This window comes from Tachypleus tridentatus, chromosome 10 (assembly GCF_004210375.1).
Source record: "Tachypleus tridentatus isolate NWPU-2018 chromosome 10, ASM421037v1, whole genome shotgun sequence".
Lineage (NCBI taxonomy): Eukaryota > Metazoa > Arthropoda > Merostomata > Xiphosura > Limulidae > Tachypleus > Tachypleus tridentatus.
The window spans coordinates 111,026,654-111,039,208 of record NC_134834.1 but is presented as its reverse complement, the minus strand read 5'-3'; the positions used below and the strand labels follow the sequence as shown (position 1 = coordinate 111,039,208).

General features: G+C 36.8%; 1 long non-coding RNA gene across 1 annotated transcript; it reads right to left on the bottom strand.

Annotated features, from left to right (window-relative positions):
* Nucleotides 1-1,300: 1,300 nt before the first annotated feature.
* LOC143230087 (uncharacterized) lies at nucleotides 1,301-11,890 on the bottom strand. Its single transcript, XR_013016227.1, has 3 exons — nucleotides 11,756-11,890; nucleotides 2,905-3,475; nucleotides 1,301-2,130 (listed from the first exon to the last, which is right to left on the bottom strand). It is a non-coding gene; the product is annotated as an uncharacterized LOC143230087 (long non-coding RNA).
* Nucleotides 11,891-12,555: the final 665 nt, after the last annotated feature.

Sequence of the window (12,555 nt, the reverse complement as noted above, 5' to 3'; positions counted from 1 at the left end):
TGCTCAGAAGATTCTGGAAGTTGATTGATGAGGTGATAGAATTCCTCAGAAGGAATAATAAAGACACAGAAGTAATTTTCATGACTGATCCAGCATGGCAAGCTGATTTGACCTTTCTGGTCGACATGACACAACACTTGAATGATCTGAATCTGAAGTTGCAAAGTAAAAATCAGCTTGTCTGTCAGCTTGCAAATCACGTCTCAGCTTTCAGGACAAAGTTGTAGTTGTTCTAGCAGCAAGCAGCATCAGGAAACTTCGTGCACTTTCCCACTTTTCAGTCACAACTACAGAAGAATCAGGACATTGGCACACAAGTTTATGTTGAGAAGCTAGATACCTTGATTCAATCCTTCAACTCACGGTTTCATGACTTTGACCAATGCAGATTGTTGATGAAACTTTTTGCTGATCCGTTCAGTGTGTCAGTGGATGACTTGTCAGCAGAATATCAGCTCGAACTTACTGATCTCCAGGCATCTGATGAACTGCATGCTATTTACCAAGAAAACAGTTTGCTTGACTTCTACAAAACGTTTCCTGATACATTTGCTAATCTGAAAGAGAATGCACTTGTCCACACCAGCATGTTTGGCAGCACGAACAGGCTTTCTCGCATACGAAACTAAACAAAAACAACACTCGCAATCAGCTGACTGATGATCATCTAGAAGCAGTCTTGCGTCTTTCAACGTCAAACATCAAGCTGGACATTTCTAAGCTCGTGTACAACATGCAGCACTATCCATCGCACTGACTTTGTGACAGTTAACGTATCATAACATTTCTTAGAATAATGTGCAAACTCTTTGATGTAATCGTTATTTGTCTGTTCTTAAATGTGATGTCCATCTTGTGTGAAACAACTGTGGGACGATTTTAATCTTCACTTTTTTGTAGCCCCCAACGGTTAAGAGAAGTCTGTTTGTGGCCCCTGACTCAAAAAGTTTGTGCACCACTGTTATAGACAAACGAAAAAACATCAACTGTCAAGATATTTAAAATTAAAATTCTTGAGAACGAATAAAACTTCGAAAACACATAAGTACAATTACATAAAACATAATAAAAATTCCCAGACTTATTTACAACTATGATCTCAACATACAAGAATATTCATAACTACGTAAGTTGTTTATAAAGTCACTTCTTAGTTTTCCGTGAGGATTTCAATAGTGACAATGTTTGGAAGATAGCTCCTACGTTTTTGAGCTAAAGGTAAGTAATATAAAACTATAATTACGTTTAAAATATTTATATATCAACAGCTTGCTTGTATGATTGTGTAAAAATAAATAAATTTACATGTATAGTTCATTATACGGAGCAAAATACGAGATTTTTTTGCATTTTTGACTGTGAACTTAAAAAATAACAGTCGTATATTGAAAATGTTTCCATCTGATTTTAGAATCATGTGTAAGGCTTGACACGTGGCTACCATAACAACAAGGGTCGCGTGTCTCTACCCTAACGGACAAAGTAAAGTTCCACAAGACAGGTGGTACAGTACTGGAAGAAATAATTACAAATACCTGTTGTTTAAAAGTTTCACGTGGTAAATAAATACATTTTCAGGAACAGTCCAGCTTATGTCACAAACACAGTTACAAAGTAAAGTACAACAGAAATATTTGATTAACAGTGCAGCCTGTAAAGGAATTGTTCTTTTAGCTTTAGGGTCACTTGTCTTGAATAATTCTATCAGACCCTATAAACATATAAAGGTATCTGCTAGGTACCCTTTCTCTATGCTCACTAATAGGTGACACTCCTGTACTTAGTTTCCAGTTTTAAAGGAGTAATCAAGTAGGGTACTTCTTTCGTTATTTTTACCACACTCTGTTGCAGGTGTAGAGAAAGAACTATATAAGATTATCTTCACTTTGGAGCTGCATGTTGTAGTATCCCTCATCTTGCAAATGTCTCCTAAGTGAGAAGCTGTAAGTCGATGTTTCCTTTCTGTCTTCCATAAAGAGTTGTTTTACTAAGCTCGTGTTTTGCAACTTGTAATTTGTTTAACAAATAATTTTTCAGTTTTATGAACTCTGAATCTGGGAGGTGGACCTTTTGTAGTGCTGGATTTTTGGGCCAGACAAAGTCACCCTGGGCCAAGTTGAAATGCTAAATCTGCAACATAAGTTATTATACTGTGACATCCTTGTTTTCATCTACAGATCTACCAATAAACCTTATCACATGATACATAAAAACTTCTGTTAAGTTGTTTGTTGTCATCAGATGGTGTGACTAATACAGTCATTATTCTGCTTAGGGATTTCTACCGATAAACCTTATCACAGGATACATAAAAACTTCTGTTAAGGTGTATGTTGTCATCAGATGGTGTGACTAATACAGTCATTATTCTGCTTAGGGATTTCTACCGATAGACCTTGTCACAGGATACATAAAAACTTCTGTTAAGTTGTATGTTGTCATCAGATGGTGTGACTAATACAGTCATTATTCTGCTTAGGGATTTCTACCGATAAACCTTATCACAGGATACATAAAAACTTCTGTTAAGTTGTATGTTGTCATCAGATGGTGTGACTAATACAGTCATTTATATGCAAAAACGGCTCGTTTGGGCTGAGAAAACACTTTACATAGAAGAGCGAACAACGTTTCGACCTTCTTCGGTCATCGTCAGGTTCAACAAAGGTTGTGAACCTGACGATGACCGAAGAAGGTCGAAACGTTGTTCGCTCTTCTATGTAAAGTGTTTTCTCAGCCCAAACGAGCCGTTTTTGCATATAAATTTCTCAACAAGTGGGTTTCTCGTCATCACTGATAATACAGTCATTATTCTGCTTAGGGATTTATAAGCTATGTTATTCAAGTAGTTTGTTTAGATATCAGTTATTTTTTCATGAAAACAGTAATAGTATGTTTACTTACTACGATCACTAAATATGTGGTAGAACGGATTCAGTTCCTCTACAGAATTACTGTTTTGTAATTCGTGACGAATAGCTTCACCAGCACATTTTTAATCTAAATATCCTATTTACAGTTTTCTTAAATAAAATTTGTGTAGGGTCTTACAACATGGTTAGCATGCTCCATAAGAAACAGTCTCGATAAGTGTTTATGTACACATGAATAACCTCACCAGTTATTTTCTTGTACCAGATCTTACGCATCTCTTCTGACCTTCTACAGTTATGTTAGATTCTATTGGACTAGAAGACTCGTTCCAGTTTCTGTAACAAATATGTTTGGTTTCTTCTTTCCTTGTTACTACCATTCACACACAACAAAATTTATTTTTTACATCTAAGAACAAGTTTTTTGTCCTTTGACCAATAACAACCTGAGTTGGTTGTGAACTTCTGCCTATAGTTTCTGTTTCTCCATCCTTCATCAACTATTACAGTAATATATGGAACTCCATCCATGTGCACATCTCAAGCTTCTATAGAAAGACATCTTTCTTCACAACCTGTCTATGGACCAGTAATTCCTGTTCCTAAACCAGGAAGAATATAATTTTGGTTTATTTGAAATATTTATAATAGAAATTAAAACACCAAAAAATATCACTTTGGAAGCCAGAATGCATAGTAAAATATTCAATGTTATTCACAACAGTAAAAATAAAAGTTTTGGGTAAAAAAAAAGCTATAAATATTTAAATAAAATTTCTTTTGTTTGACACACATACACACATATATATGAACTTTATTAACTTTTAATGAAACACATGCACACTCTGACGTGCTGAATGTCTACCTTGCCAACCTTTTACTCACACTTCTGAAAAGTGTTGAAGCTCAGACAGAGTATATTCATGATAGAGCACACTTCTTCCAATTGTGAATGTCCAGAATTTGTAGCAGTGAAACCACAAACAACAGAAACATTCACAATGTGATGTCTTTCTTCTGGTGCATTGTCAGTTTGAATTGTCACATTTTCACCACATACACAATAGATTACTGAAATACTTTTCAGTCCCCGACGAAGCTCACGGTGAAATAAAATAACACTGTTTTTTGGACAATTGGACGAATCATATGATAACCCTCTCACTTCTATAATGAAATGTGCAGTTTCAGTAAACCGCCTTCCCATGAGTCTCTCTAGGCCAGAATCGTGATGCGAGCGCATGAGGCTATGCGTGACCAGGTGGTTAAGGCACTCGACTGTAATCTGAGGGTGGCGGGTTGAAATTTCCGTCACACCAAACATGTTCGCCCTCCTTTCGGCTGTGGGGGCGTTATAATGAGCGGTCAATCCCACTACTCGTTGGTAAAAGAGTAGTCCGAGAGTTGACGATGGGTAGTGATGAATAACTTCCTTCCCTTTAGTCTTACACTTTTAAATTAGGGACGGCTAGCGCAGATAGCCTTCGTGTAATTTTGAGCGAAATAAAAAAAATAACAACACTTAGTCAAAGATAACAAATGCTCAAAAACAACAATAATGGGAAGTGAAGAGATCTGATTCCCATTAAGATACCCCTTGTTTCGACCCATCATCCCACAACGTTTGGTTGAGATTGGCCCAGCTATCCAATAGCAGTTAGATAACGAACAAATAAACAGACTCACAGATTTTGTACTTATATGTGTGTATATATACGAAGTACTCTATCAATAAAATAACTTTGGAGAATCAGTTTTACACAAAATTTCTGTATGTAAACCATCGTATAAGCTAAATACCTCATAAACACAGTGGCTCAGCGGCATGTCTGCGGACTTACAACGCTAAAAACCAGGTTTCAATACCCGTGGTGAACGGAACACAGAGAGCTCATTGTGTAGCTTTGCGTTTAATTCACAACAACATAAACATAATAAAAAAGTATTTCAACTTGATTTTTTTAAAGATAGTTGGAATAAAAGTTTAAAAATAAATTAAAGTTCAGTGATAGTTTTCTTGTGATAAACTTCGAGTTTTAACATGTCCGGTATCATTATTTATGAATGTCCAAGAACGAAAGATTCTGATTATGATGGTTGTCAACAGTAGACGTCACACTGGTGCTTACTGTTCAGCTAGTGTAAAAACTATTATTAAATAGCAAAGATATCATCACTAATAAAATAATAAAATAAAATAATAAAATAGTTTAAACTCATAGTTCTTTCCTGTTTTTAATTTAAAGATCGAATTCCATCTTTAGAATATTCTTCAGGCGTTTGTAAATGTACTTGTTTTTTGCTATCAGCAAGGTTACGTTGGTTTTACTGAAACGTCACCGACACGTGTAAAATAGCATTAAATATCACCCATTAAGTCCAACATACCTGCACAAGCCCTAGACCAGTGCGAAGTTCCTGTTCATTCTAATTTATTAAAGATAGTAGCGTCATCTCTTGTGGACCAGCGGTAAGTTTATAGACCTACAACTCTAAAATCTGGGGTTAGATTCTCCGTGGTGAACACAGTAGGTAGCCTAAAAAGGTTTTGCTAAAAACCAAACAATTAAGGACATAGCAGGGGCCAGTGGTTAGATTCTCCGTGGTGAACACAGTAGGTAGCCTAAAAAGGTTTTGCTGAAAACCAAACAATTAAGGACATAGCAGGGGCCAGTGGTTAGATTTTCCGTGGTGAACACAGTAGGTAGCCTAAAAAGGTTTTGCTAAAAACCAAACAATTAAGGACATAGCAGGGGCCAGTGATGGATAAATAAAGATCGTTTGCTAACATTTAAACTGAGGCCAGAAATCAACGTTCTCACTTCTGATGTTAAAATTGTGACAGTGTATTAATGATTTTATTGCTTTTAAACATAACTAGAAAGTCGAATCCTAACTAATACCACAGGGAAAAATAAACAGATCCTAAAATATAAGATCCAGAAAGTAACAGAACTTCAAGAAATATAATTAGATAGTAACTACATCCTCTCCCTGGCCCAGCATGGCCAGGTGGTTAAGGCATTCGATTCGTAACCCGAGGGTCGCGGGTTCGAATTCCCATCACACCAAACATGCTCGCCCTTTCAGCCGTGAGGGCGTTATAATGTGACGGTCAATCCCACTATTCGTTAATAAAAGAGTAGCCCAATAGTTGGCGGTGGGTAGTGATGACTAGCTGCCTTCTCTCTGGTCTTACACTGCTAAATTAGGGACGGCTAGCACAGATAGCCCTCGAGTAGCTTTGTGCGAAATTCAAAATAAATAAATTATCCTCCCACTCCTCCGCTTCCAGCGTTGACTTAGCTAACTTATGATGCTAAATATAGGGTTTCGATACCATCAGAGGGAAAAGCACAGATAGTTAGTTGATTGTGTAGGTTTGTGTTTAACAACAAACAAACGTACCTAGATAAAAATAATTGGAAAAGTAACCAAATCATAGAGAGTTAAAAACAGAAAACGAACTGAATTCCACAAAATATATAAGGTAGTGATCATAAACATGTTAAACATGACCATAAACATGTTAAATAAGACCACAAACATGTTAAACATGACCATAAACATATTAAACATGTTAAACGAGAAAGTAAACAAATTCACTAAGTAAAATAAGTTTCACTGTGTCGGTATTTGGGTATTGATGTTGTTAAATACCCAGGAGGGTCAGGTACATTTGACCTCTTCCTCCCTCCCGAACGATTATAGCGTCTGTCTTTAGGGTTTTTTTGTTTTTTTTAAAGCTTTGGACCAGAGTAAAAGTATAACATCATACTCAGGTCCATTTCAGGGCTCAGTCCATGCATGGACGAACAAGAAGTTTTTTTTTCTTCGTTTAATTTTTTTTATAAATATTTTTTTTTTGTATTTTCATATATATATATTTTTTTGTATTTTTCTCCTTTTTCTCGATTGAGAGAATGATACTACTACTTGTAGTAACACACACACACAAAAAGAAAGTAATAATAATTATTATTATTCAATACTTGAATAATAATTCAAAAGGAAAAAAAAATAATAATAATGATTAAAAAAGAAAATAATAATTATAATAATAAAAAGAAACAAGGACTAAGTGTCTAGTGCATAGTGGCCAGCTTCTGTTACATTTCTTAAATATATGTTAAAAGGGGAGAGGTATTTAGGACCATTTACATCATGTACGTGATATCTGTCGAGATCACACATTAAGTCATTTTATGCCAATTCTTATTGAAATATTTTAGAGAATTATGCAAGAGTCTTTCAGCTATTGTATCTATGTTTGCATACTTGTGCATGAATGTGGTTGAGGTGCTACGTGGTACTTTATATGCTGAAGTTAGTACTGAATTTTGTATACGTTGAAGTTTCTGTACATGTGTGGGTGCTATGTTAATCCAGGCAGGTGATGCATATTCTATTGTTGGTCTAATGTACGTTTTGTAGATTTTAAGTATGTTGTCTGGTGATGTTCCTTGGATTTTACCTGAAAGACTTCTTGCATAGTTTGCTCTTTTCCAGATTCGTATCAGTACATTTTTAATATGTGGTAGCCACGTTAATTTTGAATCATAGGTTAGACCTAGAAATTTAGCAGAAGTAGCAGTCAGTAAAAGTGATCCATTCATATAGAGTTTTGGTGGATCTTTTTTCAGCTTATTCAGTCTGCTCAATACTATGACTTGGGTTTTTGGAATATTGATTTTGATTCTGTATTTTTGGCAGTATTCTTCGATGTTATTTAGGACTGGTTGTAGGTTCGTTGCTGCTATTGACGGAGTGGGGGCACTTTTCCAGACTGCTACATCGTCAGCGAACTGTGATGCATAACCTAAATTTAGGTCCGACAGAGGCATATTACTCACGTACATGATAAATAATATAGGGCTAACAACCCCTCCCTGCGGGACTCCTGCTTCGGGTGAAAAGGACCCTGAGTGGGCCCCATTTACATTTACTTTGCACTTTCGGTTTTCCAGAAAGTTGGACAGCCAACGAATAGTTTCGTGGGGTAAAGCCATTTCATGTAAACTATGACGCAAACCATTATGCCACACTGTGTCAAAAGCATTCTCAATATCGAGAAAGCAAGCTACAGTGCATTCGTTTTTGTTAAAGCTGTCAGTAATTGATTCTGTAAGTCGAATCAGGTGGTCTGAAGTTTGGCGGTAGTTTTGAGTTTCTGGTAATTTTGCATACTCCTCACAACTGCATAGAGTTCCAAGAACAATATCATCTCAATTCATTCACAAATACTCGAACATACCAGATAGACTCCTACGTATTACAATTATGTACTTTAATAAGAATTGGATGAAAAACGAATTACTATGCGAACTAGACAGGTACCTCATACATGATGAAGCTAGTCCTAAATATCTCTCCACAGTTAACTTATATTTCAAATATAAAAATAAATAAAAAAGAAAAAAATATAAACTTTAAATAAAAATTAAAAAATATATATTTATAGTTTATTTATTTATGTATTTAAAACAAAAATGTCACCAGCAAACTTGACATTCTGTTAATAGAATAAACACTGTATACGAGCCAAAATACATGGACATTGTCCTGAAAAGGACCAAATAAAATTCAGTTCACAGTTATAAATATCAATCAGCCAAGAATATAAGTACGGGGAGGAGGAAGAGGTCATAGAGAACCTGACCCTCCAGGGTATGAACTTTTATTACCCAAACACCGACGACATTCATTCATAATTTTGAATTTTCTTCTAAGTATACTGAGAGACGATTACTAATTATCCTCTCTAATATTTTGCCAATACAACTGGTTAAGCTAATTGGGCGGTAGTTGTTTGGTTTATTCGCTGGCTTTCCTTCTTTCTGGAACATTAATATTATTGCTTCCTTCCAAGAAACGGGGATATATCCCGCTGATAATGATAGATTAAATAAAGCTGTTAGGTGTTCATATAATCTCTGAGTGCCGTGTTTTAGGAGGATAGCTTGAATACCATCTTCTCCAGGGGCTTTGTTTTTTGTGCTATTAATAGCAGTTACGACTTCCGTTACAGTGATATCTTTAAACAGTTGATGAGTGCTCCAGTCTTTTGTTTTCTCTTGGTGTATAATAGTGTTGACTGGAAATTTAGGTGTAAAAATGCTTCTGTTTTGATCAATAAAGTTTGTGACTGTATTATAAAAGTATCTGTTCATGTCTGGTTCATGATGTGTCTTGAACGTGTTTTCTAGGTGTTTTTTAAATATCTCGGCTTTTTCTGTGTTAGTGTATGCTGTTTCTCCATCCAGTTCCAGTGGTGGATATACTGTGTTTGTTGTTCCTGTATTTGTAAATCTTTTCAAGTGTGTCCAGAATTGTTTAGGATCAGTTTTGTGATTTAGATCGGAACAGAAGGTGTCCCAGTTTTCTTGTTTCTGTTGTCTGATTAAGTTTCGTATTTTATTCCTTATTGTGTTTATCTGAGTTTTAAGTGTGGGGTTGCGATTTTGAATGTACTGTCTGCGGAGTATACGTCTGTCTTTAATTAAGTGTATTATGTCTTTATGTGGTTGCCATGAATGAGTTGTTGTGAAGTGTTTTTGTTTCGGTATCGAACTGTTGGCTGCATGTTTTAGACACTCAGAGATGATATGACAGTATGCATCTATATCTGATGCGTCCGCGGCAATATGTAGTACTTCTGGAGGTAAGGTTTCATTTAATATAGTTTGGAAAACTGGCCAATTAGCTTTTTTAGTAGTTCAGTTGGTCTCTCACTATGATTTTATTTAAGTGGGGGGTGAGATTGAAGATACACCAAACTGGGAGGTGGTCACGATATAGATAGTGACCAACATGAAAATTTACGAATTTGCGACTCATATTTGACGAACACAGGCATAGGTCCAGTATTTCATTGGTGCCGTGTGCGTACGGGATATGTGTCGGTGTTGCATCGTTTAATAAAGTCATGTTTGTTTCATCCAAAAATTGAAAAAGTAAATTGCCATTTGCGTTTGTACTACGACAGTTGAATGCTATATGTTTACTGTTTAGGTCGCCGATAATAATAAGATTACAGTTGGTATTATACAATATATTCAATAGATTTACATCTAACACTGTACTAGGCGAGCAGTAGATGCCCGCCACAGTAACGTCTGTATGATTTTGCGTTTTTACATTAATAATTATAGATTCATTACTGGAAGGGATAGTAAGTTCCTGAACTATAAGTTCAGTCTTATACAATAATAAAAGACCTCTGTTTGGGTCTCTATTATCCTTCCTGTCATGTCTAATAATGGAGTAGCTGTTTAGTTTAAATCTATGGTAGTTATACAGAAGAGTTTCACTAATTATAATTACATCAGGTTTTATGGAGCTTGTTGTATCTTCAATCTCATGTTTCTTGGAAGCAAGAGCACCCTGGATATTGATGTGTAGAACTGTGAAGTTATCCATGTTTAGTAGAGTTTATGATGGAGGTTAAAATTTGCGGCAGGAATTTGTGTATGTTTTTCAATATGATTTTAACTATTATGTCTGTGAGACTGTTGGTGTTTGTAGGGTTTGTATATTCTGCCATTATTTCCGATATGGTGGAAGTTATGGCAGATGTCAGTGTTGTTTCAATTGTTGTTGGTTGTGTGTTTTGAGGTGGTTTTGGTATTTCTTCTTCACTTGGTGATGGTTTTTCCTGTCGGGATGATGAAGTTTTAACCACTGCAGCGTAAGTGTTTGTTTGTGTAGTTGTACTTTGTGGTGCTGGAGTGGTAGGTGTGGGTTCCTTAATGGTTCGTGGTGGTGGCGGCTTGTTCATGTTGGGATTTTTAATTTCGTATAAGTGTGTTTTAATGGATTTATATTTCTGACATCCTTTATAATTTGCCGTGTGTTCTTCCCCACAATTGCAGCATTTGGGTTTGGGGTTCTGTTTAGTACACTGTGTAATGTGGTGATTCTCCCCACAGCCCACACAACGCGCATTTGCTTGGCATGCTGCTGCTACATGTCCAAACCTTTGGCACTGGTAGCACTGTGTGACAACCACTGCTGGTGTTTTTGTTTGTTCTACTGTGTACTTTTGATACCACATAGTGATACCATTATTAATGAATTGTGTAATATCCTGGCTGTTGTCTGTGACTACTTTGATTAGGTTTGTGGGTCTTTTAGTAATATTTGAAATTATACGGTCTACTGAAATATGTTTTATGTTTTGTGTGCTTAACTCTTCCTTAATGTCTTCTATGTCTATTGAATTATGTACACCTCGTATCACAAAATATTTCGGTGTTGGTTTAGTTCCTGGTAGGTGTATTGTAATATTTCCTGTTTTGAACGCGTCTGAAGGCAAGCTTTCAGTAGACTGTTTAAGTCAGCGGGTTCCTGTTCTTGAACCAGAACACCGCCTCTGGGCAGACGCTTAACATTAGTAATCTTTGTGTTAGGTTTGCACCTGTATATTTCTTTGGCTAATTGTGGCTGGTTGAAACTACCAGGAACTCCTTGGATTATAATTGCGTGCTTAGGTGATTTTGGTGCGAGTTGTGTATGTGTGTCTGTGGTGGTTGTTCTTTGTTTAATTTGTTTTTTCTGACTTCGAGTCTGCACAAGCGTGAAGCCTTCGTCGTCAGAAAGAACTTCGTCTTTGTCTGAACTTGTTTGTTGTGGAATATCCAGGGTGGGGTTTGGGTTGCTAGAACTGCTAGTTGTTGGCATATTATAGTCTATAACCGTAGTCTTAGCTACATTATCTTCAGATGCTGAAATCATATCTTTTACTAGTTTTCTTTTTTTTCTAGTCCTAACAGTATTTTCTTTAATAGGCGTTAACTTTGCTTTTAATTCTTTTTCTGCTATAAACATTAAAGATTTTAATTTTACATTATCATTTTCTATTTGGCCACAGTCACTAGACTTACTTTTTGTCCCTGAAACAGACGGGCTTGCTCCCTCAGTTTCAGACGCTACATCGTTTTCCCTGGTCTCCAACTCCCCGGCCGGCATGTCGCCTCGTTGCTTAGCGAAGTTGAACTTCCTGTCTCGGGCTAATTCAAATGGTAAAAGGTCTTCTGTCTTTGTATCTACTGGCGTGAAACTCGAAGTGAATAGTCAAAACACTACCAAAATATGAAGCAAAATATAACACGTAGAATTCAAGAGCCTTTCAGAGGTATATCCTTCCTTTACCCTGTCCAAGCGCAGAATCTCCATGTAAAATAAAACACTAATGATACGTACTGTTTGACTACTGTGTTCTTGTTTAACTAGTAAGAAAAGAACAAAGCAAAAATAATCTAATGTCATTGGCCTGCTGTGCGACCGAATCTTTTATTGTCCTGTGTTGTTATAGTAACAACAATCCCCTCGGTGTGGATTCCTGTACGTGGTGAGGGGACCTCCCAGGGAAGGTTCTGTTCTATCTGGTTACCTTCTCTGGGATCTAAACATCTACCCACCGTGTTTGCCGTGCGTGGCGACCCGTGAAGGGGAGGAAAGGATCCTGGTGGTTGAGGGGTCCAACCCTAACACACCACTTTGGCATCGAATTCCTGTAGACGGGCGGCCTTTGGGTGGCCCCCCTTGGGTCAATCGGCTGGTCCACTTGAGCTAGAGTCAACCAAGTACCAGTGTTGGAAGTTCTCAACGGGTGTTGTGGACATTGTGCCTGATGCTGGTGTTTGGGTATAGTGCTCACGAAACCCTGGCGTTGCTGCATTGT